Below are 6,302 nucleotides of genomic sequence, written 5' to 3'. Positions count from 1 at the left end.
ACCTGTTCAGAATAGCTGCAGGAGAGCTCTGAGTTAAGGGTGAGTGTGACACAAACCGTTGGATTCCTCGACATGCAGCAAACAGGTCTCATTTTTGGTTGTTTTGCTTTTTTTWAAAAAAAAGAAAAAAAGTGTTTTGGGACCCTGTTTTGCTAGACTGTCAATCCTTTAAACACAACAGGGTTGGTTCCTAGTTGTGGAATAACCACAAGCCAATTAGAAGTTAAATTGTTGAGCAGTATGCATCTAATTGAAGTCTCTACATTCTGAGTGTTATTTTTAGTATTTGGACCGGGCTCTAGCTCCACGTAGGGTATAATCATGTTTATTTAAGAGCAACGTGTACCTCAGTGAGAAAAATAAAATCCAGCAGGCAGAATGGTTTTACCAAATATACATGGACGGGTGGCACACTTTGGGTCTAGAATTTGCTTTTTCTCTTGTTTTATGCCATATCGTGTTGAACGTACATCCTTTCTGCCTTCATCACTTAAGAATGCGCCTGCAATACCTGCACACGCGTGCTTTAATGCAAAGCTCATTTTTCCCCGTTCCTTTATGGTCATCTACTACTGTYGTTTCCGGATCCTTTTCTATTTACCTTGGAGCACTGACAAGAGAATCCTGATTCCCTTGTGTAGAGTTATAGCAAATAGGTGGGTTGAACCACTTATTATCAAACTGATTTGGAAAATAAAGAGCTTAATAAGCCAAAGGGGGCCACAAGGCAGTAGGGCTCAGTCTCCCAAGCAGTTGTCACAGCACACAAGTCAGTCTCCCCTTTCAGAGGTGGGGGCTGAGGATATTTTTGGGTAGCTGTGAGGAAGGAGTAATTTGGCGGATGAGAGCCAGGTGATCTTGTTGGAGTTTCTGGGCAGCTTCCAAAAAGGAGAGGCATAGGAAATGGTTATTTGCTGGAAGTTTTCAATTTCTAGGCTGTGAAAGAAGGTCGGGGGGCTCTGGGGAACTGGTCTCGAGGTCAAATCAGCTGTCTCAAAAGTGAAGATGGTTTGGTCTACTCTTGATACAATGAGTAAAGATGGAAAGAAATCCATCATCTGGGGATGATGGAAAGAAAAGAAAACAGAAGGGCAAGGGGACCAAATCCAGCCAAAACAGGACAAGAAAAGTATTGCCACAGCAACTTTTTAAGTGGATATAAGTAGGAGTGGAAGTAAAGTGTTGAGCAGCAACAGCTCAAGGTAAGAGAGTCAAACACCTCAAAGAAAATCAGAGGGTCAACAGACATGTGGCATTTGAAGTCATACTGTGAATGAGACAACCAGCATTGAACTAGAGCTAGAGAAGAAGAACAGGGGATAAGACAAAACAATGCGGGACCCATGCTGAAAACTGGAGCAGAGATGAGCATAATCTAAAGCAAAGCACAGACTGAATGGCGAGGGAGGGAGAGCTTAAGAGCCTTAAGAAGTTTTTTAGCCAGAGGTTACAATGGGAGCTCTGGATCTGCTGAAATACCACATCAGTCATCTTAGCTTTAGGAACGATAAGAACGGMGATAGCGAGGCCAGCTCGTGCCTTACAAAGCTCGGAAATCAGATGAGACAGCTATTTCATTAGACTGCATGTACTGTGGCTGCTGGTCATGACCTAATCAGCTTGTTTCCTTAAAGCACCCCAAGAAAGTAAACAAAAACCCCTTAGCAAAATTCAGCATTATTCTCTGTAACATCTGCTTTTTCCTATTCCTCTCTGCCTATTTTATATATGCCTGTTGAACGTGGGTCTGCCAGGTCACACACACTGGGAGGAAAATAGTGTTTTGGGGGCAAATTTTGCCTATATTTCTCTTTCTTGCCACAAAGGACTTTCAGTTTGTTGCAGCAAGACATACATTTTCTTCAAAAAAATCTCCACATCCAATTACCCCATCTCAGTGGCTTTGCAAAATATAAAGCCAATGCTAAATAGTGCCCAGCGCCCTTTCTAAAATACAGTGCTAAGTGGTAAGTCCCAGAACGTTGTCCTAAATCAAGAAGAAAAAGCCCTCTCTCCTTATCTTGTTTTAGAACAACGTTAAATCCTTAGATGGAATCTTTTCCATAAACCAGTTTAAAAGTTATCAAAAAGATKTTTGCAAGGAGAAAATAACGCCTAATATGTACAAACCAATGTTTCGAGGGGTTGTTTCCTGCACCAGGAAGCTGTGTGTCACTGCGAAGGAGGAGCTGTGCAGCCAACAAGGATAATCTGGTGATCTCATAACTAATCTGGGGCTTCGATTTTCTTCCTAGATGACCTTAAGGAGGTCATCCAGGCTAGACGTAGCTTAAGAGAGAGATGGAAAAGCATGATTCTCCAGCTCAGGAGCCCACATTTGTGCCTCGAAACCTCTGGTGTCTGGAGTCCTGCAGCTGCCTGACCTGAAACACTCACAGCCCAGGTCCTTGATGGTCATAGACTGGTCGTGGTCATCACTGCTGCATTTGGGTGACTGCAGGGGGAAAGAAAGAGACCAGATCTTGTGTTTCCAAACCGTTGCATGCTTTGAGAAGTGGCTGGACTTTTGCTCACCACATCAGGGCTGTTTTGGACCAGAAGCCCCAGACCACTCACAGCTAGGAAAGCACGATTGGCAACACATCGCTGTGTGCCTGCTTTGTGGCTGTATGTGTCCCCAGGCAGTCGCAACTGGCTGCTGTCAGAGCTGGGCTGCTGGGCTAGATCATCCGTGGCTCAGCCTTGTCATGCTTGGGCATTTTGCTTTTTAATGCAATAGTCTAGCACATAAAAAAAGACTCAGTTTAAGTCACTCTCTGTGCCTAAGCGGGTGGCCCAGACCTCTGAGAAGATCAGATAACACCCCAGACCTATTGCCCTGAGTATGGAGCTAACATTGCTTCTGCCCCGCTGGCGTGAACGAGCCCACCTCGCTCGTGCGCAGCGTTGGAAACCCCAAATCCCACTGCACCCTGGAGCCCCAACAGCTCTGTGGAGCAGCACACGTTTGCAAGCACACACGTTGCGGAGCTGGTCAAACCCTTCTAGAGATTACGCTTACCTCTATAACAGGCAGAGGCTGGTCTTCAACTTTCAACAACAGTGAAGATATTTAATAGTAAAAGGCTGTTTAGTAGTGAAAAGTTTTCAGGACTAAGATGCTATGACAACAAAAAAACCTCTGGCTTTGAAAGCATCTTGCTAATGAATAGGGCAACATTATTTAAAACCACAAGTACTGTTTCCCCACTCTTTGAACAGCTTAAGGCAGAGTCAGATTTAGAAAAGGGATCAAGACACCTAAAGAACAAAAGACTTCCTAAGCCACTATTGCTCTCCAGCACAATGGAAGAATTAGCTAAAACAAAGTTGAAAAGCTTCAGCAGGAACAAGACCGCCACTCCAATCCCAAACCCGGGGAGTATTTACATACTCACCGAACAAGGTTCCTCCTCCCTAAGGAKGGTGCTTGGGTTGCTACAGCTAGGAGCACCTCAACACAGGTAGGCTARGGATATTATTAGCCAACCCCACTGAGCTGTGCCAGCTGAGTCCTCCTGGGGATATGCGCCATGAGTGTATGTGTGTGGGGGGGACGGGGACAGCAAGACCCTCGGGGGAGATCAACAGAGGTAGGTGCTGAAGGAGATGGACATGGGTCATGCATTTCCTTTACCACCATCGCCAAGAAGCAGCCTTAAAATAGGCCAGCTGATGATTTCCCAAAGGGAAGAGCTATCCCAGAGGAAGAGGGGATGGGGACTTCCCAGGGCACTGCTGCACATTAACACCCTTAGCTGAATTCCAAATGTGGATTTAGGACAGGAGAAAGTCGAGCTGCTCCAGTTGTTGGTTCAGCCCAGGAACYGAGCACCGCTTGTGGGACCTGCAGGCAGGACTCTGACGTAAGAAAACCTGGACTTCCACCAAATTCAGAAGCAAAGTTTAGCGATTTAAACAGATGATCTGTTAAATAGCAGACAGGTATGGGAAAAACACAGACCCTGGGGAGGCAGCTAATAGCTATGGTTACGAGAAATTTGGGAATTAGACAGCCTGAAAYTGTTAGAAGCATTTGCTGCTAGTTTACCAACTTTTCTTTTATGAACTTAAAGAATAAAAGGTCAAGGAGCAGCCCAGAGGGTAGCACACAACTCAGAATTCAACATGTCACTAAATTTTTCAAAATAAAAGAAAGAAAAAAGGAAATCTGGAGCATCTGCCAGAGGAAAAAAAGACAATATTCTTTTGTCCGGTTGCTTGCTGCCAGCTGAGGCATTTATAAAATAGCTGTGGTACCACTAGCACTCCTGTGGCAATAGGCATTTATAACACCCTTGAGACAAGTCAGTCTGCAGAGCCAGAAGACAGGAGCTTTTACTGGATAATAAAGAACCTGCCAGTCAGCAGCAGTGTGCTACAAGAGTTATGTGCCGAGAGGATTCCTTGTCTCAGGTTGTCCAGAAATCATGATGCTCTTAAAAGGAGATGCAAACAAGCTTTGCAGGCTAGACAATAGCTGGAGCTCTCTTTCCCCAAAACAGTGTTTTAGCAAAGATTGAGAGATACATCCCTCCCAGAAATAGTAATTTGGTTCCTCTGGGAACCTGTCGCACCTTTCCTTCCTTACCAGCTCCCTCCGCTTCATGTAGAAGGACCATTGCTGCCACCGAACCCACGCTGCTCTCCGCTTCCAAACTGCCTCACACCCGAACTGGAGCCTGCACTCCCAGAGATGAAAGGCAAATGTGAATACGGCCTCTCTGGAGGCCACAAGAAGGGGGAGAAAAAACAAAATCTGTTTTGTTTGACAGGTGTCTCCTTACAAACACTGTATTCAGCTGCCTTTAACACTGCAGAAACACAATATTTTTTCAACTGATTGAGGATTTGTCATGTTACCTTTCTAGCTCCAGAGGACTCCCTGTCTTTGAATAACAAAGAAAGATGATAAAAAATTCCATGACAAGGATTAAAACACACGATTAAGTCAGKTTGCAAGGGCTTCCCTTTCACACTCTTATTGTTTTTCGGTTGGTCAGAAAAATAGGCTGACAGTAGCTTTTACTGACACGTGCTGCCTTGCTGTCTAATGGAAACATTATTAGACGTCTGGGACAAAAGGCATCCAAATCATGAATGGGATTAGCCCTCTATTGCTCTGCTAGAAGTAGAAATTACAGTAGAGATCACCCAAATGAGGATGGCCAGCTTGCACGGGGTAGAAGGAATAATAGCTGCTTCCACATCTGCCATGCACAGTTTGCAAAGGGCAAGCTGGAAGCACATGAGACTGGACAAAATATTTTAATATTTGTTGTAATTCTGCCTTGTCTTGACAAGAGGCAGCCAAATTTACATCTTGCATGAATAAGAGTCTTCTGCAAAAATGTACTCAAGTGCTCTGGGGGCATGCTGTGTTTGGGTGAGAACGTTGACCCTCACCAGCCCCGGGACAGGGACAACTGCAGTGTGGAGAAGTCTCTTGGGCTGTGCCTGGGTACTGCTGTCCCAGTCTACGAAGACGCTGAACACAAATGCTTTCTGAGCTGTTATTGCTGTTGCCTCAGCATCAGCCCCTGAGCATATACCCCATRTCTCTGAGAGAGACTTGAAAAAGTTAAAAAGCTACACCTAGAACCAGATTTCTGCAMGAAATATTTGAGCTTCAGGCTGAAACTTCTAAAGAGCCAGTGAGATAGGATTGTCCTGTGGAYAGGAGTGGAATAAAGTCCTGTCTAAATGCAGCTTAAGGCTCTTCCCTCACCTCCTTTCTGAAGGCAACCCAAGATTGTGGTATGTAAAAAGCAAGTATCCAAATAGGGGGAAAGAACCTGGCTTGTTTGGTATCTTGGCCATCAGTCATCCCCTTGTGCAAGCTGGGTTGCAGCCAAAAGAAATTTCTCTTCTAAGATGATCATTTATGGTCAGGCATTCCTTCTGGCTAAGGCAGCTAAAATCCTCTCTAACGTGTGTTTCAAGACCAGCAAAGTCCAGGAGAGCAAACTGGGATAACATGGGAGGATCAGTGGAGGTCAGCCCATGGGGAGGACCAGCAGCTTGGGCCCRTCTAAAACCAGCAAAGACCTGCTAACATACAAGTTAAAGAGGGAACAAGGGAGCCGGAATAAAGGGCCTGGACAGACATTTGTGATGGAAATGAGCTCAATTAGCGTTTCCCTTTTCTCCTTCCCAGCCCACACCCCAGTTGACCACAGTGTGTTCTCAAAAGCTGAGAAATAGCTTGCCATTTGTGTGAACCTTCCCAAGCTGCTCCCAAAGACCAGATGACCTCAAATTGGCAGTGGATGCAAAAAAAAAAAAAAAAAAAAAAAAAAAAA

This window comes from Rhea americana, unplaced genomic scaffold (assembly GCF_003343005.1).
Source record: "Rhea americana isolate MKP2758 unplaced genomic scaffold, rheAme1 scaffold_233, whole genome shotgun sequence".
NCBI lineage: Eukaryota > Metazoa > Chordata > Aves > Rheiformes > Rheidae > Rhea > Rhea americana.
This window is presented reverse-complemented; position numbering follows the sequence as displayed.